At 37.3% G+C, this 21,987-nt stretch overlaps 1 long non-coding RNA gene across 3 annotated transcripts in view; it reads right to left on the bottom strand.

The window, feature by feature from the left end:
• Positions 1 to 7,459: 7,459 nt before the first annotated feature.
• The window catches only part of LOC307176263, a 177,695-nt gene continuing 163,167 nt past the window's right edge, over positions 7,460 to 21,987 (bottom strand). For all 3 annotated transcript variants that reach the window (XR_013824680.1, XR_013824681.1, XR_013824682.1), the window contains one exon: positions 7,460 to 7,558. This is a non-coding gene — a long non-coding RNA (uncharacterized lncRNA). The remainder of the gene's footprint in view (positions 7,559 to 21,987) is intronic.

The following is a 21,987-nucleotide window of genomic DNA, read 5'->3' as shown; positions in this document are numbered from 1 at the left end:
ATTTTAATGGGACACAAAAGGAAGAAGAATCAGCACTTCCTGAATGCCTACTATGTGTCAACCCTTTTACTAGTATTTTGACACATTTTGTCATCAAAACAAATCTGCAAGTATATTTATTCATTATTCCCATTTCACTTTTAAGGAAACTAAGCTCAGAGATACTGCTGAGGTTAATACAGCTGTGGTGGAATTGAGACTGGAATACAATCCTGTCTACATTCTGTTCATGCACTTGACCGAGGACCAAATCTATGAATGCAAATGACTTCTGCTCAAGCATCCATCAGGGGTATTTTAGTATTATTCCTTCTTAGGACAATCCTTTCAGTGCTGTCCAAGTAGGCATGCATTTAAGAAAGGAAAATCTTTACTGCTGCCTTAAAAGCAAGAAGGGAGTTATCAGACCAGTCTTTGCTTTCTTAGTGACAATAGGGATGGTTTCAGGAACCAAAGCTCTAACGTATTACCAGCTGTAAATTCCTGAATGACAGAGGCCATGACCTTGACTTCCAATTTCCAATTTATACCTGGCTTAAAAGAATCTTGCCCCAAGTCAAATCATGGCAACAGTAGGTTATGTTTGAGTTGCTGAATTCTTGCTTCCTCTAAACACTGAAGACTCAAGCCCTGAATTATCTCAATTATTTATGAAATGAACAAATGCTCACATTAATAGAGTTCTTTATTTATTCGATGTAAGTAAACCAAAAAAAACATTTGGCAAATGCTAGCTTTTACAGTGAATTGGGTTTGGCCTGCTGACTGAATGGCGAAGGACTTGGATATGAATATTTTCAGTTGGCAGCAAGGAGGAGAAGGAATTCTCTGTTTGCTTTTTGACATTGTCAGTTTAAAGAATGTTTTGTGCTGTTATCCTGACAGACTTACAAATCAAAATAAGCAAGAAGAGGTAACCTACAGCTTTCAGAGGAAGACAATATTGGGTGGAAACACAAGTATGTTTTCATTCTCAAAAAGGTAAAATTTGTCAGTAGGAGGAAGGGGAACTCTTATTTTGAGGCTACCAGATAAAATATTGACTTCACATAGTTTCACAGGCAAACAGATTAGAATTCACTTTAATTCCATGAGGAAGTTAATAAATATATGAGAAAACTAAGGTAACTACTTCAAATGAAGAATGGAGAAGTCACCTTATAAAGGGGTGACTTTATAAAACAACCCCTTAGAACCCTCTTGCACTGTTGGTGGGAATGTAAATTGATAAAGCCACTATGGAGAAGTGTGGAGGTTCCTTAAAAAACTAAAAATAGAACTACCATACGACCCAGAAATCCCACTACTGGGCATATATCCTGAGAAAATCATAATTCAAAGAGTCATGTACCAAAATGTTCATTGCTGCTCTATTTACAATAGCCAGGACATGGAAGCAACCTAAGTGTCCATCGACAGATGAATGGATAAAGAAGATGTGGCACATATATACAATGGAATATTACTCAGCCATAAAAAGAAACAAAATTGAGTTATTTGTAGTGAGGTGGATGGACCTAGAGTCTGTCATACAGAGTGAAGTAAGTCAGAAAGAGAAAAACAAATACCGTATGCTAACACATATATATGGAATCTAAGAAAACAAAAAAGGTCATGAAGAACCTAGGGGCAAGACGGGAATGAAGACACAGACCTACTAGAGAATGGACTTGAGGATATGGGGAGGGGGAAGGGTAAGCTGTGACAAAGTGAGACAGTGGCATGGACATATATACACTACCAAACGTAAAATAGATAGCTAGTGGGAAGCAGCTGCATAGCACAGGGAGACCAGCTCGGTGCTTTGTGACCACCTAGAGGGGTGGGATAGGGAGGGTGGGAGGGAGGGAGATGCAAGAGAGAAGAGAGGTGGGAACATATGTATATGTATAACTGATTCACTTTGTTATAAAGCAGAAACTAACACACCATTGTAAAGCAATTATACTCCAATAAAGATGTTAAATAAATAAATAAATAAATAAAATAAAAGTACAAAAAAAAGTAATAAAACAACCCCTTATAGGACTTCCCTGGTGGTCCAGTGGTTCAAACTCCACGCTTCCACTGCTGGGGCACAGGTTCGATACCTGGTCGGGGAACTAAGATCCCACATGCTGTGTGGAACAGCCAAAAGAAAAACAAAAAAAACCCCAACCCCTTATGCCTCTTGGTATTCACATCCTTGTGTAATCCCCTCCCATTGAATATTGGCCAGACTTAGGAACTTGCTCTTAATGAACAGAAAAAGGTGGAATTAATAGTGCATGTCCTAAGAAGCAGTGTTTCTCTCTCTCTCTTCCTCTCTCTCTCTCTCTCTCATCATTCACTCTGGAGGAAGCCAGCTGCAGTACCATGAACAACCCTATAATGAGGCCCTTGTGTGAGGACCTGAGGCCTCTTGCCAACAGTCATGTGAGTGAGCTGGGAAGTGAATCCTGCAGCCCCATTCCAGTCTTTAGATAACTGCAGCCCCAGCTGACAGTGTGACTGCAGCCTCATGAGAGACTGAATCAGAACCACTCAGCTAAGCTGCTCCCAGATTCCTGATCCTGAGAAACTGTATAAGATAATAAATGTTCATTGTTTTAAGCCACTAAATGTTGGGGTAATTTGTTGTACAGCAACAGATAACTTGCACAGAGGGGCAGGAGTGATAACACACAGTCTAGCCTGGAAAGGACAGGCAGGAATTCATTTCAGCAAGAGGACTAAACAGGACTATATCATGTTTAAGTAGGTCAGTTAAGAGAAGCAAATATATGCCGTAGGTCTCGTCCATCACCATGTCGAGGCTGGAGGATTGGAGAGCCAGCAAAATTGGCACACTTTGGGAAAGTTGGCACCTAAGACTTTAACTCCAAAGGTCAGTAGAGGACACAGGTGAAATGACCTAAAGGAGGCAGTTACAGAGAAGCTAGAATTACTTTATAGATTAGGAGACTCTGTAAGACATTTGATGTGTAAGTTGTCCTAGCTATCAGAGTTTAGTCAATCGAATAGACATGGTTGCTACCCTCTAGGAACTTATATTTTTAAATGAACAAATTGACATAGACAAGCATATAAAAGGATGTGACACTAAATTCAAAATGCACGTTCTTCTTCCTTCTCCTCATTCTCTCTGCTTCTTTCATATCTCAGCCTCTCAGCACCTCACGCCTAGAACTTAATTGCTACCAGGTTGTTTCTTGTTCTTGAGCCTTGTCTCCTCAGCTAGACTGTAGGCTGCTGAAGTAAAGGATCATGTCTCATTCAGTAATCCTCTTCTAACCACAAGTTCTTCTCATTTGAAATGTGAGTGTATGTGGACTTATTTCTGTATACCTTCTCTGAAACCACAAGTATTTTGGATCACTATGCATTTCAAGTTGCCACCATTTTATCTCCAGTAAAATTCAAATTCCTCGGTTTATTTGTTTCTACCCTCTTCTGCTTCCCTATACTATTGGTTACATCCTCTCCAATTTTTGCAAAGGTGTATTATCATTTTCTTTATATTATGGGCATTATGATGTGGTGTAAGAAATGGTACTAGGTGTTGGGAGGACATTCTGCTATAGATAAGATAGACATGGACCCTGCCTTCCTGTTATTTGCTACCCAAGTAGTCTGTACAATATTGGGGGAAAAAAGTAATTGATCAATAATACACATAAACTGCAGCAGCTCCCAGGAATGTTTGAAGGCAACACTTGTGGTATGTCATGATACTCCCCAATGGAGGATCCATTTTTTAAAAAAAATATTTTGGCCAGTCATTTTTATGTTCATTTTTAAACTTGTATGTTTATGTTGTTAAATTTTTTTTAATTAATTAATTAATTTACTTTTGGCTGTGTTGGGTCTTCGTTTCTGTGCGAGGGCTTTCTCTAGTTGTGGCAAGCGGGGGCCACTCTTCATCGCGGTGCACGGGCCTCTCACTGTCGTGGCCTCTCTTGTTGCGGAGCACAGGCTCCAGACGCGCAGGCTCAGTAGCTGTGGCTCAAGGGCCTAGTTGCTCCGCGGCATGTGGGATCTTCCCAGACCAGGGCTCAAACCCGTGTCCCCTGCATTAGCAGGCAGATTCTCAACCACTGTGCCACCAGGGAAGCCCGGATCCATTTTTTGATCTGACATTATGCCATAGTGATATTTCTTACCAAAGAAAACCTTATAAGATCTTGCAACACAGAATGCTTTTCAGGACAGAAAGATATACTCACATAATAAGATACAAAGAACACAAATGTTGGAGAGACAGAAAAGTGAAGTATTTTAAAAGCAGGTAGCTAGCAATTGTCAAGAGCATATTGAAGGAGGTAAGTCCTTAGAAAATAACTTCTTAAACCTTGGTATCTAAAACTTTTTATTTGAGCCAGTAGATATAAAGCTATTTTAAAAAGACCTTAACACATATATTAAATGATTCGCTACAATTCTATAAAATGACTAACTCTTTCTAATCCCTTAGGTGTCCATTTAAAGTTGTTCCTTCCAAGAATCCTTCCTATGTAGTCCAATAGTCCCTTGTTCTGTACTTAGCATAATTTAGAGCAATCTGATATTTAATTTTCCCTTTCCATTCAGTATATTGTGGGCTTTCAGTGAGAGCAGGGACCTGTCTTTCTTAATTAATTTTGTGCCACCAGTCCCTAGCACAGTGCCTTACATATGGAAAGTGCTCTCAAAACATTTGTGTAGTGAAAAAAGGAATAAATAAATGGAGGTAAAAGAGGGTTAAAAAAAAAAAAAAAGACCAGTTATCATATTCATGCTTTCTTCAAAAAAAAAAGAAAAATATCAGAAAGACATGAAATCAACACGTAGGGGTATTCAAGCATGTCTGATGATAAATTTGCTAGGAACACAAGCATTCATTAATTATTTTTCATTTAATTCTTCATGTACTTATTACCTTCCTCCTTGATACTCAACAATGCCAGATTTTGCCTCTCCTGTTTGTCCTCTGGAGCCTTCCTGGGGGCCTCTTCCTAGATGTGGTCCTGGCAGAGACCTGACACTCCCAGAATGCCCTCTCTTTCCTATCTTTTGCTTTTAAGGGTCTGATATTGAACAGCCTAGTTTGTTCATTCCTAACAGGCTGAAATATTTGAAATTAATTCTGGCCAGCAATAGCAACATTAAAGGTGTACCAGCAAAGAAGCAGCATTACAAAGTAGGATTCAGGAAGATTTTTCTGTTGATATCAATTAGAATCGTTTTTCCTCTGGAGAGTCTGATGTTGAAAAGCCACAGTTTTTAAGGAGAGGAGGTCCATGCAATGTTAAGGGATGAGGGAGCAATGCAATGTTTTGTACTTAGTTCCAAATGCGCACACTGGTATGAGTTCAGTGAAGGAGGAAATGATGTGCAATGGCAGGGTCAGGGGGCCCTCAGTGATGAAGGGGAATGTAAGTTAGCTTTGCAGGATAGAAAGGATTCAGATAAGTAATAATGCATATGACTCGTTTACGGGAAAACAGACAATGTTCCTGTTCTTGTCTGTGCTGATGCTTGACTGCAGGTTGGTTGTCACGGCCACTGTGGAGCCTTGTCTGATGTTGGTGTTCTGTGACATGGCTCATGTTCAACAAGAAAACAAAGTGCCCAGCTGTGAGGGCCAGACCAGATCCTGGATGTCAGTGACTGCTTTTCAGTTTCTCAAATGAGCGTGAGAAACTGATTCACTGGTAACAAGAAATCTGTATTCCTGAAAAAATGCCTATGTGGTTCTGATTGAGGGAATCTGAGTACCAAACTTTCCAAAACACTCCTTTGGTAGGAACTAAAGCTGAACAAGAGGAGCAGGTTGAAAAAAAAAAGAGGAGCAGGTTGTAGAGATCCTTGAAAATTAGCTTAATGTGTTTGAACATAATTCTGCAAGCAATAGCAGGCATTAAAGGCATATGGGCAAAGAAGCAACACTGCAAAGCAGGGTTCAGGAAGAGTCTGCTGTTGGTAGTGAATAGAATGGTTAGATGGAGCACAAGGAATGGGGGCTCAGACTAGGGATGAGCAGAGAGAATAGAAGCCACAGACCACCAGTTAGGAAACGCTTGCAAAAGTCTGATCCTGACAAGATTATGAATTGGATTTAAAATACTGGTAGTGGAGATGGAAAGAAAGTATTGAATGTGAAAGACATTAAATAAGACTCTGAAATCCATTCACTGTGAGCCTAGAGGGAAGAGACTTATCTTGATATTCTTAGCTCCCAGGCCTGTGCTTGGGGGCACAATGTATACCCAGGACCTATGTAAAGACTGGATCAATTAACCAATTAACAAGATTATGTGACTGATAGGATGTAAGGAAAGAGGAAGAAGGAAAAATCAAAAACAAGAGTGATTTGGGGACAGTTTGGAAGGGAAAGTTATTTCAGGAAAAGACGCATTCAGTTTGGTCAAGTTGAGTCTCTGTAATGGTAGAACATCCAAAAGGAAACACCCAGCCAAAGGTCAGCAATGTGGGTTTGGAATTTGAATTCAAGACAGAGGTTGAGGTAGGAAGTGCATGTTGAATACATGGGCAAATTAAGGTCATTGGAACACATGGAATTTCTAAGGGTGGGTAGGTGAAAGAATGGAAAACAGAGTCAGCCTCCTCCTGATTTGGCCTGGCAATTCTTGTTTTCTACCCTGGAAGATGTGTTGCCATTAGGGGAAAAAATATTTATTAACTATTTCAGGAATATGGTGTTGCTCTTATGAGCATGGTTCTGGAGTTATTAGTTGGGGTTTCCATTTCACCTTTGTCCCAATCAAGCTGTGAATTTTTATGTATATAACTTCACTAAGTTAAATTTCCTTGATCTGTTAAAAGGAGATAATAAAAGTAGAGCTAAGTTCTTAAAAAGGTGTCTAGAAAGAAAACTATAATACATATCTCATGGGAATCAATGAGTAATGACATCTAGTAAGTATGGTGAAACTTTAGTTTGCTGCTAAAGCTATTTCTGCTTTACTAAACATGGCCTCCTAAGCAGAAGTCATCATCTTCAGCGACTATGCCCTTCCATATCATAGGACAAAGACTGAGAATTTAAACTTACCTAGTTGATGCCAAAATAGTGGCATTTTTCAGAGCATTCTCCAGGAACTAAGTAGAAATAAGAGGGAAAATCCTTTTGAGTTGATCAGATCATACTGCTACCTAAAACTGGGTTCACCCCTTGGTGAGTGTCCAGCCAAAAGAACACCACCAAGCCAAAGATTGGGAGAAGGAAGGAGTTATTATTTGCAGCAAGTAAGGAGAATACAGGGGGCTTTTCCAAAGCAGTGTCTCCCTGAATAGCAAAATTGGGGAAATTTTAAGGTAAGCGTATATGCATATTCATGAAGGGGCTTGGGTGGTAGACTGAGTCCAAGCTTTAGTTGATTGAAGTCATGAGGGTCAGAAAAGGTCAACATCATCATACCTTAGGTTCCACTGTTCTGGTGGTTAAGTCCTTCAGGTTAATCTTTCCATTGAAACAGAAATGGGAGTCTTCACAACTGATATATTATCTTTGCTATTGTTACTTCTCTTGCCTGATAACAGTCTTCATTCTTTGTTCAAGATCATTAATTACTGAGACCTGTTCAAAGGCAAGCATGTGGCCAGTTTTAGATCACAAAATGGCTTAGGCCAAAAATGGCTTCCATTTTGTCAAGAAAGCCATGCCTGGTTCTCTTTCTCCCGGGACCCCTACTCTATCTGCTTACACAACCACTAATGGAGTTGTTAAATAAAAGTAAATATATTTGAGATAGCTCTTGCATAGCCTTTTCTGAGTTTTGTAAAGATGTATTTCCAGACAGCTCGCTTAAAACATATGCTTTTTCATTAAAATCTAACCAAAGGTGGCAATGTTCTATACAAATGCTCACCAATCCCTTAACTATTACCTGTACAACTTGTAAAATAAAATATCTCTATGCATACATTATAAGAATCAAATTATTAAGAATCAGAAAACAAAAATACCAGGCTTCGTTGAGAAAATTTGAGATTTACAAGAAAACACCTTCAAAATAAAGGCAGAACACAACACAATGTGTTAGGGTACTTGTGTTTCCACAAAGGTTCCTATGATGCACTAGATATTGGAGATACAGAAACCTGAAGCATCACTTCCATACTTGATTCATACAGTCTTCTTGCTTACTATACTGTCTATCTGAACACTTTAAGCTTGATGAAGGTTTCTGTTTTCTTTTCTTTTTTTAACATCTTTATTGGAGTATAATTGCTTTACAATGGTATGTTAGTTTCTGCTTTATAACAAAGTGAATCAGCTACACATATACATCTATCCCCATAACTCCTCCCCCTTGTGTCTCCCTCCCACTCTCCCTATCCCACCCCTCTAGGTGGTCACAAAGCACCGAGCTGATCTCCCTGTGCTATGAGGCTGCTTCCCACTAGCTATCTATTTTACATTTGGTGGTTTCTGTTTTCTTTAGACAAATATTTACTCTCCAGCCTTCTTCTCAGGGTGGCCCTCCAGCTGACTGCAACAGTTTGTGTAATCTACAGGAAAAGAGCACTGGCCTGCATTTAAAGAAATCCAGGTTTTAATTCAAGCTCTATCCTAATCATAAAAATGTAAGAAATAAGCATTAATTGAGCATCTACCATGCTCTAAGCCAAGATATATGCAATCTTGCTTAAGTGGTAAAGGAGACCCAATAAGATAAATATCATTAGTTCCACTGTATATATAAAGAAAATGGAGGCTTAGAGAAGTTAAGCAACCTATCCAAGGTCATTGACTAGCAACTAGTGTAAACATTTAAACTAACTTTGAAGGCCCCAGTTTTTCCCATTATGTCAACTCCTATGACTAGATTCTATTTATGTTTCTTGGTTGTTATTTGATACTAAAGTTAGGGGAAAGCTACTGCAAGTTAAGAACTTTTTTTGGGATATCAGCAGAAACTTTTATAGAAATAATTTTAATAGTTCACAGCATGAATTAGATGTGAAGTATAGCGATATGGAATTGTGTGTTTTTAGTGAGTGCATTTTAATAATATTATAATAGATTAATTAGCTATGCTGTGACAATGTTCGATTTTATTCTTAAAGCTTAATGTGAAAAAAAGAGACTGAATTACAACATATGATCAGTATCTATACCTTATTTTTATGCATTAGCCTCCATTATTTTTCCTAGGGGCTGCACTTTCCAGTGCTGTTTAAAAATTTTAGATTCTCTAGTGTTGTGTTTTTCCAGCCCAAGTCTTTGACAGTCTCAGTCAAAATTCAATTGATGTCGTGGGCTGACTTTTTTCCCCTAATTTTTTGTTGAAGTAGTCTATTTCTCTGGAATATTTTATGGCTGTTCTTACCATTTCCTGCTGGGTGGAACTTTTTTTGGGGGCTATGCTGTTTGCTTAAACTATGAAGCCATTTCAAGTAGATGTGTTTTATCATCCTTTTTTCCCCTTCAGGGGAACCTCCCTATAATTTAAGGTTGTTAATAACCTCACCGAAGTGACATTTCTAATAGTTATTTATTTTCTCATTGGAAACACAGAATGAAGAAGAGTGGTTTTTTTAGCAGTAGTTCTAAACCTACTGAAAAACAGTGAATTGTTGATAATGTATCCTTTTAATAAAATTGTGTGTCATAAAAGGGAGTTTTTTAAAAACATAATAGAAATAAACCTAATAATTTTTAAAATACATGAGACAAATATCTAATATTAAGTAAAGTTAATAACATCTTAAAATATAGCTTATCCACTGGGGGTTGAATTTCCTAAAGTTGCTTTTGGAGAGCAAAAGGCATTGGGTTTAAATCACTTAAATGAGTATTTAGGGCATGTGTGTTATTATCTTCCCCATTATCATTATTATCAAGGCACTTTATTCACAGCAAGAATGTGGCATGTGTACCCATTTATGCTTATCATATAATTAAAGCAAGTAACATGCTTTTTGGGAACTTAGTAATGAAATGGAACAAAAATGACAGGAACTATATTATTAAGCCAACAAATACATTGGATCATTTAAGGTAGAGAAAATAATCGATATCCTTTCTCTTTCACAGATGAAAACTAATACTGTTTTATAAATTCATTCCAATGTATATATTTTTTCTTCACTGGGGGTAGTTTCCCATTTTGAAATTCCCAGGCAAGGGTATCCTGACTTATTTTTAGTAAATTTACCATTAGCTGCATCTTAGCATGATGCTAATGAAAGCAGATTAAACTTTCCATACCTCTTTATCTATCTGGCCAGCTGTCCTTCTAATGTGTTTCAACGTTCTAGACCCACTGGATCAAAGAGTGGGAGGGTTAGGCACCCTCAAAAAACAACTCACAGTGCATGTTATACTGATGTAAGCAAGTATTATGTCCTCTCACACCATGTAACATATAATCATCTCCTATTTCCAAAAATTGTAGGGGAAGTACGCTGATAGTCATTAAACTGAGGTTCTAGTTCTACCTCTATTTCGTACTTATGAGGAGATACTTGGAAGTCACCTAGCCTCCCCTGGTCTCTGTTTTCCAACTGGTAAAATGAAGGACTTTTAGGGTATATTGTCTCTAAGATGTCCTCCAGGTTTAAGACTTTAACAAAGCCCACAAAAATCTGTACTTAGTACAGAATCCAATTGGAATAACTATAAATTTACTAAGTAAAACACTGAGCACTATGAGGGGTCTGCACTCATTTGCTGAGTGATGTTTTGAAACTCTCTAAACTGAGTGACCCTTTCTAAAAATCAGAGCATTACACAATTCCCTTTATACTATTAGCATAGAAGCCACAAGAAGGAGTGAAATTCCTAGTTACAAAAATGCTTACAATTCTTTGGAAATTGACCTTACAAGAAATGTTAAAGGATCTTCTTTAAGCTGAATAGAAAAGGTGCTAATTAGTAACAAGCACACATATGACAGGTTAAATTGCATTGGAAAGTAAATATATAGTAAAGGCAATGGATTAATCACTTATACAGCTAGTATGAAGGTTAAACGGCAAGAGCAGTGAAAATAACTATGATTATAATAATTAGTTAAGGGATGCTCAAGCTAAAAAGATGTAAAATGTGACACCAAAATCATAAACCATGATGGGGGTAGAGTAATAATGTTGAGCTTTACAATGTGATCAAACTTAAGATGTTATCAACTTAAAATAGACTGTTATAGATATAAGCTGTTATTTGTAAGCCTCATGGTAACCACAAAGGAAAAATCTATAGTTACCACTGAAGACAGTCATCAAACCACAAAGGAAGAGAGCAAAAGAAGAAACAAGGAACAGAGAGAAACTACAAAAACAGCCAGAAAACAATGAACAAAATGGCAATAAGCACATAAATAGTTACTTTAAATGTAAATGGACTAAATTTTCCAGTCAAAAGACATAAAGTGCCTAAATGGATTAAAAAAAAAATTAGATCCATCTATATGCTGCCTAAAAGAGGCTCTTTAGATATAACGACACACACAGACTAAAAGTGAAGGTATGGAAAAGGATATTCCATGCAAATGAACACCAAAAGAAAGCTGGAATAACTATAATTATATCAGACAAAATAGATTTTAAAACAAAGACTGTAATAAGAGACAAAGAAAGGTATTACATAACGATAAAGGGGTCAAACCTGCGAGATATAACATTTGTAAGTAGTTATGCACCCAACATAGGAGCACCTAAATATACAAAGCAAATATTAACAGACCTAAAAGGAGAAATAGACAGCAATACAATAATAGTAGGGGACTTTTAATACCCCACTTACATCAATGGATAGGTAATTCAGAAATAAAATCAATAAGGAAACATTGGCCTTGAACGTAAGACCTGAAACCATAACACTCCTAGAAGAAAACATAGGTGGTAATCTTCTTGACATAGGTTTTGGCCATGATTTTTTAAATCTGACACCAAACAAAAGCAACAAAAGCAAAAATAAACAAGTGGGACTACATCAACTAAAAAGCTTCTGCACATCAACAGAATGAAAAGACAACCTACCGAATGGGAGAAAATGTGTGCAAATCATATATCTGTCGAGGGGTTAATATCCAAAATATATAAAAAACTCATGCAACTCAATAGCAAAAACCAAACAATTCAATTTAAAAATTAGGCAGAAAATCTGAATAGACATTTTTCCAAAGAAGACATAGAGATGGCTAATAGGTACATGAAAAGGTGCTCAACATCACTAATCATCAGGTAAATGCAAATCAAAACTACAGTGAGATATCACCTCATACCTGTTAGAATGGCTATTATCAAAAATGCAAGAAATAACAAGTATTAGATAGGATGTGGAGAAAAGGGAACACTGTGCATTGTTGGTGGGAATGTAAATTGGTGCAGTCACTATGGAAAAAAGTATGGAGGTTCCTTTAAAAATTAAAAATAGGACTATGATATGATCCTGGAATTCCACTTTGGGGTATTTATCCAAAGAAAACAAAAACTAACCCCAAAAGAAAGATATATGAGTACCCATGTTCATTACAGCATTATTTGTAATACCCAAGATATGGAAACAACCTAAGTGCTTATTGATGGATGAATGGATAGGAAGGAGGGGAGGAGGGAAGGAAGGAGGGAAGAGAGGAAAGAAGGAAAGGAAAAAACAAAAGAAGGAAGGAAGGAGGAAGGAAAGAAAGAGAAAGAAAGAAAGAAAGAAGAAAGAGAAAGAAAGAAAGAAAGAAAGAAAGGAAGAAAGAAAGAAAGAAAGAAAGGTATAGCAATCAATGAATCCAAGCTCATAGAGAGAATGGACTGGTGGTTGCCAGAGGCTGGGGGGCGGTAGGGGCGGGATGGGAGCAGTGGGGAAGTGGGAGTAATGGGTGAACTGTTTTTGTTTTTGTTTAAATAAACTGAATTATTCTTTGAAAAAAAATTCTTTGGAAATCATCTTCAGTAAACATCCAATACCTCTTAGAATGCCTAAATATGTATTCTAAACAAAGAGGCTAAGATAGTTACTACTTTGAAGGAAGAAAACAAATCAAGTGAAAAGCCATTTTATTTTCCTTTAGAGAAGCCCCAAATGTTTCTTTTATCTATTTTTAAAATTAAGAACACGGAATATTGCCATATGCTCAGTAAATATAACAACCAGGAAGGAGAGGCAGAGATTAGAGGCAACAGAAGGTGGAAATGGAGAAAAAGAAAAATGAGAAAAAGAAAAAAAAAGATAAAGATACTCACAGACATAAATAGGTGGACAAATCAAGAATAAAGAGACAAGGAAATGTATCAGAAAGACTCTCATAGGAGTTAAGTGGAAAGGCAAAGAGACAGACACTCAACAAATGGAACATGGGTCATTCTAAGAGAAAGGTTTTCATGGAGAAATAGCTTAATCAATAACATTTACTGAAACATTTAATAAACATTAGTGTTAAGCAATGATGGGTATATGGCAGATGATAACCTCTTGGTATTTACCTCTGGGCCAACTGAAGGGAAATTGAAGACAGAGATACCTAAACATTATTTCAGTTAATTAAAATTAAATTCTTCAATGGGTAGTCCCTACACTATTGTAGGATAGGAAATAACTTCATGATCATACCTCCTCTAGAAAAGAAAAACAAAATTTAGGGACAAAATAAAAAGTGATTTTTAAAACGTATTTTGTTCTCCATGGGAAAAATAAATAATTTACATTTTTTATGAAAGTAATTCATTTGTTAACATCAATCTCTTTTCACATTATTAATTTAAAATAGAATATTTCTGATATTAAATAATTGCTCATTTTAAGTGTCATAGATAACAGCACAATTGTTACATTTAGAGAATCCTTACCAATTAGAGATGTAGTAGGTATATGACTGAAAGGACATGATTTACTTTAATATAATTTGTCAAAAGAAGTTTGTGTGGGTTTATAGATAAAACACATGTAAAAGTATTGATAATAACTGAATCTGGGAGATGAGTACATAAAAGTTCATTGTACAGTATTTTCCATTTTTGTTTATATTTGAAATTCTCTGTAACAAAAAAAATGAAACTCAGTTAAACTGTCCTTTAACTGAGTCAACTATGTATAAAACATTCACTTGCTCAGAAGAAGTAGCTCAAATGAATGCACAATCTCAGTTTCAGGGCATCATGAAAGACTTTTAAGGAATTTTTGTTACAGAGATTTCTTTGGTTCCTACTTTTTTGTGTGTGTGTGCAGTGACTTCTATTACTTTATTTTCATCATCATCTAAGTTTTATTTTCAGAACATCTGAACTGTGTTTTTATAAATTTCCACTTCAGAAACACAGGAAGTCTTAAGAAATGGATGAGAACCAGGTACTTAGTGAACATTTTTCCATTGTGTTTTATTTAGCCTAAGTCCCAAATTCGAAAAGCAGCAGTGGAAGTATCTTTATGCCTTGTGCAAAGATGTCTCAATCGTTCCATGAAAACCTGGAGAAAGGGTTGCATTTGGAAGACTTTCTTTGGCTATGGCCTCAGCCTGGTATCCTGCAAGTATAATGTACTCAGTCTCCTGGAGGAGAGGAACGCTTGCCTCTTACTCACACACTGCTTTATTTGCAAGTTAAAGTCTCAGAGGAGACTGTCTGTCTACCCAGCTGCAGAATGTGTATGCAATGACTGCATCTGTTGCCATAGAAATTGAAATATAACCGATAAACTACACATCCCAGACAGATTAAAATTGATTTAGAAAAACTACGGAGGGCTATTACAAAATGTATGTAAAACATTTTGTATACATTTCTTTACTGTACTTCCCTATTTAAAATGCTAGCTTATGAGGTTGAATTTTCATAGAATTATTCTCCCTAACACAGTTTGTGGTGGTAGCAAGATTATTGCTGAATAATCCTTAAAGTGGTTAAGAAAAAAGGAAACATGACAGCAGATGGCTGAATGGTTAAATTATGTATGTGCTATGCATATATGTATAAGGGTAATAATATAGTTATGAAAAAACGAGTCCTAAAAATTCAGGCCCAAACGTGTTTGAACATAAGAATACAACTGATTTCTATTTTAACATTCAAAGATGTGTATCCACTGTCTTGTTGAACTTATAGCAACCGGAACTTAATAATAACTACCACTTAGCATTTATTCATAATGATAAAAATCATAGATGTGGAGAAGTAATAATCAACACTCTTTCAGAGCATTAGTTGGTTGAAATGGAGGTATACTGTTTTTTTCCTGAAGTGTGAATATCATACCTAGGGAGCCAAAAATTAGTCATTTGGGGAAACAAAAATTATGGAATGATAATTATTTAGGTGGTATACATTTAGCAAAACCTTATTTTGGGGAGCCAAGGGTCAAAGTCATTTGATAGCAACAATAATTTATAAAAAAGTTTCCTAGCAAAAATAATCAATGGTAGTGTATACTAAGGGAAAGTAACAAAGATTGGGATTGCATGTAAACGCTTTTGGATTTTCACTGTATAATGAATTAGTTCTGCATTAGAGATTTTTAAAAACAACTTCCCAGTTACCCAAAGCAAGAGAACAACTTATGGAGGACATATCCCACGGAAATTTTGAACAGTTAATTTTGCCATCTTTTAAACCAAAGTGGGACTGAAAGTTCTATTTTCCTATTTGTTGCTCTGATGATTTATAGGAAGGGGAAGGTTCTTTGGGAGATGGCTAAAGCGAAGTTCCAACATTCTAAATTCTGTCTTTGGAAATGATGCATAGCTTCTAAAGTAGGACCTTCTAAATGTCCACGTGCAGATGTATGTAACACTTGATGGCTTAGGAATGGTAATAGCTGGATCTTAATCTAGTCTCTGTTCTGCCATTACCTGGCTATGGATCTCAGACATTTCTGGCCCAAGATTATCTTGGCTGTCAGATCTCGGTAGGGGGTGCCAAATAATCTGTAATACTCATTTCAAGTCTAATTAGAATAAAACCTTATGGTACAATGTTTCTGGCTGGCTCAACCCCTATGCATAATTCTTTTTTCCCTAATCATCTTTTCAGTATTGGTCCAGGGGTAACCATGTGTCCAATTCTAACCAATAAGCAGTTGCTGGCTAAGATTCCAGGAAAGATTTTTAAAAGGAATGATTGGGTTGGAATGTTCCTTTGGACATTTTGAACATGTCCCCTTCTTGCCTGCAAAAAAATGCAATGCCTAGAGGTATACCAGCCATCTTATGACCATGAGGTGACATGCTAAATAGTAACGACAACAGAATCAGAGAGATGGAAAGAATGTATTGCTTCCTTGAGAAACTGTGCCAACCTTGGTCTGCCTGTATCTGGATTTCTTTTCTTTTTTTTTTTTTTTGAATTTTATTTTATTTTTTGTACAGCAGGGTCTAATTAGTTATCCATTTTATACATATTAGTGTATATATGTCAATCCCAATCTCCCAATTCATCTCACCACCAGCACCACCCCCGCCACTTTCCTTCCTTGGTGTCCATAAGTTTGTTCTCTACATCTGTGTCTTTATTTCTGCCCTGCGAACTGTTTCATCTGTACCATTTTTCTAGGTTCCACATATGTGCGTTAATATATGATATTTGTTTTTCTCTTTCTGACTTACTTCATTATGTATGACAGTATCTAGATCCATCCACGTCTCTACAAATGACCCAATTTCGTTCCTTTTTTTTTTTTTTTTTTTTTGCGTTACACGGGCCTCTAACTGTTGTTGCCTCTCCCGTTGCGGAGCACAGGCTCCAGACGTGCAGGCGCAGCGGCCATGGCTCACGGGCCTATCCGCTCCGCGGCATGTGGGATCTTCCCGGATCGGGGCATGAACCCGTGTCCACTGCATCGGCAGGTGGACTCTCAACCACTGCACCACCAGGGAAGCCCCGTTCCTTTTTATGGTTGAATAATATTCCATTGTACATATGTACCACATCTTCTTTATCCATTCTTCTGTTGATGGGCATTTAGGTTGCTTCCATGACTTGACTATTGTAAATAGTGCTGCAATGAACATTGGGGTGCATGTGTCTTTTTGAATTATCGTTTTCTCTGGGTATATGCCCAGTCGTGGGATTGCTGGGTAATATGGTAATTCTAGTTTCAGTTTTTTAAGGAACCTCTATACTGTTCTCCATAGTGGCTGTATCAATTTACATTCCCACCAACAGTGCAAGAGAGTTCCCTTTTCTCCACACCCTCTCCAGCATTTGTTGTTTGTAGATTTTCTGATGATGCCCATTCTAATGGGTGTGAGGTGATACCTCATTGTAGATTTGATTTGCATTTCTCTAATAATTAGTGATGTTGAGCAGCTTTTCATGTGCTTCTTGGCCATCTGTATGTCTTCTTTGGAGAAATGTTTATTTAGATCTTCTGACCACTTTTGGATTGGGTTGTTTGTTTTTTTAATATTAAGCTGCATGAGCTGTTGATATATTTTGGAGATTAATCCTTTGTTGTCTTCTGACCACTTTTGGATTGGGTTGTTTGTTTTTTTAATATTAAGCTGCATGAGCTGTTTATATATTTTGGAGATTAATCCTTTGTTGGTTGATTCGTTTACAAATATTTTCTCCCATTCTGAGGGTTGTCTTTTTGTTGTTTGTAGTTTCCTTTGCTTTGCAAAAGTTTTTAAGTTTCATTAGGTCCCATTTGTTTATTTTTGTTTTTATTTCCATTACTCTACGAGGTGGATCAAAAGAGATCTTGCCGTGATTTATGTCAAAGAGTGTTCTTCCTATGTTTTCCTCTACGAGTTTTATAGTGTCCAGTCTTACATTTAGGTCTCTAATCCATTTTGAGTTTATTTTTGTGTATGGTGTTAGGGAGTGTTCTAATTTTATTCTTTTACATGTAGCTGTCCAGTTTTCCCAGCACCGCTTATTGAAGAGATTGTCTTTTCTCCATTGTATATCTTTGCCCCCTTTGTCATAGATTAGTTGACCATAGGAGCGTGGGTCTGGATTTCTTGCTACAGGAGAAAAATAAACCCATGGTTTAAGCCATTGTGGTATGGTTTACCTTATTTTCAGTAGAATTTATGCCTAAATGATACAGCCTAACTCAACAAATAAAACTAACATGCTCTAATTGAAGAAGGTTCTGTGAGAAGCTTCTCTCAAGGCACTTCTAATTAAGTAGAAGGCAAAGACAAGCGCTGAAATAGCCGCAGTACCAGATAGAATGCATTAAGAAGAAGTACAGCACCAACCATGTCTTAAGCAGAATGAAGTCATACTTGAGTTCAGGGAACAGTGTGGGGGAATCAGGAATAGAGCTTTAAAAATACATATTTTAATATGTGGAATCTAAAAAATGGTACAAATTCTGTTTTATTTACAAAACAGAAATAGAGTGACAGATGTAGAAAACAATCTTATGATTAGCAGTGGAGAAAGGAGGGGAGGGATAAAATAAAAAACTTCCAAGTATTCTTGGAAGTTTATGCTGCCTCCTAAAATATTATCTAATATTTTAGCAAAATATTGTTTTCTAAGATATCCTTTCAAAAGAATTCCATATTTTTGGAATGAAAATGACTATCATAACCCATTTCCTTCTGTTTGATCAGCTACTGGTTTATGCAACCACTCCTAGTGCCCTAATAATTTGCTGTTTGAAAAAATATGAACTAAACTCAATGCCTGTCCTCTATTTTTTTTTTTATGCCTCTTTATTTAAATTTTATTGACATATAGTTGATTTACAATGTTGTGTTATTCTCCGGCACAGCGAAGTGACTCAGTTACATACACACACATACACACACACACACACACACACACACATATATTCTTTTTCATCATCTTTTGCATTGTGGTTTGTCACAGGATATTGAATATAGTTCCCTGTGCTATATAGTAGGACCTTGTTGTTTATCCATTCTATACATAATAGTTTGCCTGTGCTAATCCCAAACTCCCAATCTTTCTCTCCCCTACCCCTCTTTTATGCCTCTTTTAATCTATACCTTCCTCAACCATTTCTTTCTTCTTCTTACAATATATGTGTGAAGAACCCGGAGCATTTGACCTGTCCAGAGGCAACAGTCCCGATTTTGCTGACTCATACTCATAGTACAGTCCCGATTTTGCTGACTCATACTCATAGTACAGTCCCGATTTTGCTGACTCATACTCATAGTACAGTTCAACATGCTCCTCTGTCCTTTGTATTTCCTGGAGATTGGCAGCTGGATCCTGACAATAAGACTCAGGTTCAATCTCTTTGACAATACTATGGTTTCCATCAAGAGGTTCATTATATTTGATTTTTGCTCTTTTGTAATGTTTATAGCAGTTGATGTTCAAAGTTTAGGTATATTAATTCACTGAGGTTGCAAAAAATGTAATACTTAATTCTATCACTTCTTTTTCATTTATTAGTTGGCATAATTTTTGATCGGTATACCTGGATTTAATTCTCACTTCTACCGCTTGGTAGCTGGATAGCCTTAGGCAAGTTTCATACCTCCCTGAAATTCACTTAATTCAGTCTGTAAAATGGCATAATAACTTATTATAGCATCCTTTTATGAATTTTAAATCAGTTCTTGAAATAAAAGTACACAATATATAGACAAGTATGGATTCCTCAATAGGTGTTTGACCTTTCATTTCTCCAGTATCCCACCCGCATCAAATAAAGAAAAATACTTTTTAAAATTTACGAATATTTCATTGTTGTAAAGTTAAAGCCATAAAAATAATCAAATGGCCTACTATCATACCGTTAGAAGAAAAAAAAAAAAAAAGGTGTTCATGAGAGTTCCATATTAGAATACAAGTTTTCCTTAGGCACCTGTTTATGTATGCTATTCTGCTCTTTACAATAAATAATTAAATTTAAAAGACTTAATTCCTCACTTTTAAGACCTTATTAGTTTACAAATTACATATTGACCTATGCTAAATTTTATACCGACCCATGCTAATGAATTCAGTACAGAAAACAAAAAACATTGCACTCAAGCAAACTACATATATATATATATATATATACATATATATATATATAACTTATATGAGAATTGCTACTCCAGCTTTCTTTTGGTTTCCATTTGCATGAAATACCTTTTTCCATCCCCTTACTTTCAGTCTGTATGTGTCTCTAGGTCTGAAGTGGGTCTCTTGTAGACAGCAAATATATGGGTCTTGTTTTTGTATCCATTCACCCAATCTGTGTCTTTTGGTGGGAGCATTTAGTCCATTTACATTTAAGGTAATTATCGATATGTGTGTTCCCATTCCCATTTTCTTAATTGTTTTGGGTTTGTTATTGTAGATCTTTTCCTTCTTTTGTGTTTCTTGCCTAGAGAAGTTCCTTTAGCAGTTGTTGTAGAGCTGGTTTGGTGGTGCTGAACTCTCTCAGCTTTTGCTTGTCTGTAAAGGTTTTAATTTCTCCATCAAATCTGAATGAGATCCTTGCTGGATAGAGTAATCTTGGTTGCAGGTTTTTCTCCTTCAACACTTTCAATATGTCCTGCCACTTCCTTCTGGCTTGCAGAGTTTCTGCTGAAAGATCAGCTGTTAACCTTATGGGGATTCCCTTGTGTGTTATTTGTTGTTTTTCCCTTGCTGCTTTTAATATGTTTTCTTTGTATTTAATTTTTGACAGTTTGATTAATATGTGTCTTGGCGTATTTCTCCTTGTATTTATCCTGTATGGGACTCTCTGTGCTTCCTGGACTTGATTAACTATTTCCTTTCCCATATTAGGGAAGTTTTCAACTATAATCTCTTCAAATATTTTCTCAGTCCCTTTCTTTTTCTCTTCTTCTTCTGGAACCCCTATAATTCGAATGTTGGTGCGTTTAATGTTGTCCCAGAGGTCTCTGAGACTGTCCTCAGTTCTTTTCATTCTTTTTTCTTTATTCTGCTCTGCAGTAGTTATTTCCACTATTTTATCTTCCAGGTCACTTATCCGTTCTTCTGCCTCAGTTATTCTGCTATTGATCCCATCTAGAGTACTTTTAATTTCATTTATTGTGTTGTTCATCGTTGCTTGTTTCATCTTTAGTTCTTCTAGGTCCTTGTTAACTGATTCTTGCATTTTGTCCATTCTATTGTCCATTCTATCTCCAAGATTTCGGATCAACCTTACTATCATTATTCTGAATTCTTTTTCCGGTAGACTGCCTATTTCCTCTTCATTTGTTAGGTCTGGTGGGTTTTTATCTTGCTCCTTCATCTGCTGTGTGTTTTTCTGTCTTTTCATTTTGCTTATCTTACTGTGTTTGTGGTCTCCTTTTTTGCAGGCTGAAGGTTCGTAGTTCCTGTTGTTTTTTGTGTCTGTCCCCAGTGGCTAAGGTTGGTTCAGTGGGTTGTGTCCGCTTCCTGGTGGAGGGTACTAGTGCCTGTGTTCTGGTGGATGAGGCTGGATCTTGTCTTTCTGGTGGGCAGGTCCACGTCTGGTGGTGTGTTTTGGGGTGTCTGTAGACTTATTATGATTTTGGGCAGCCTCTCTGCTAATCGGTGGGGTTGTGTTCCTGTCTTGCTAGTTGTTTGGCATAGGATGTCCAGCACTGTAGCTTGCTGGTCGTTGAGTGAAGCTGGGTGTTGGTGTTGAGATGGAGATCTCTCGGAGATTTTTGCTGTTTGATATTATGTGCAGCTGGGAGGCCTCTTGTGGACCAGTGTCCTGAAGTTGGCTCTCCCACCTCAGAGGCACAGCACTGACTCCTGGCTGCAGCACCAAGAGCCTTTCATCCACAGGGCTCCTTAATTTGGGATGATTCGTTGACTATTCAGGTATTCCACAGATGCAGGGTATATCAAGTTGATTGTGGAGCTTTAATCCGCTGCTTCTGAGGCTGCTGGGAGAGATTTCCCTGTCTCTTCTTTGTTCTCACAGCTCCCAGGGGCTCAGCTTTGGATTTGGCCCCGCCTGTGCGTGTAGGTCGCCGGAGGGCGTCTGTTCTTTGCTCAGACAGGACGGGGTTAAAGGAGCCGCTGATTCGGAGGCTCTGGCTCACTCAGGCCCGGGGGGTAGGGAGGGTCACGGAGTGTGGGGCGGGCCTGCAGCGGCAGAGGCCGGCGTGACGCTGCAGCCTGAGGCGCGCCGTGCGCTCTCCCGGGGGAGTT

The sequence above is a fragment of the Stenella coeruleoalba genome, assembly GCF_951394435.1.
Source record: "Stenella coeruleoalba genome assembly, chromosome: 17".
Lineage (NCBI taxonomy): Eukaryota > Metazoa > Chordata > Mammalia > Artiodactyla > Delphinidae > Stenella > Stenella coeruleoalba.
This window is presented reverse-complemented; position numbering and strand designations above follow the sequence as displayed.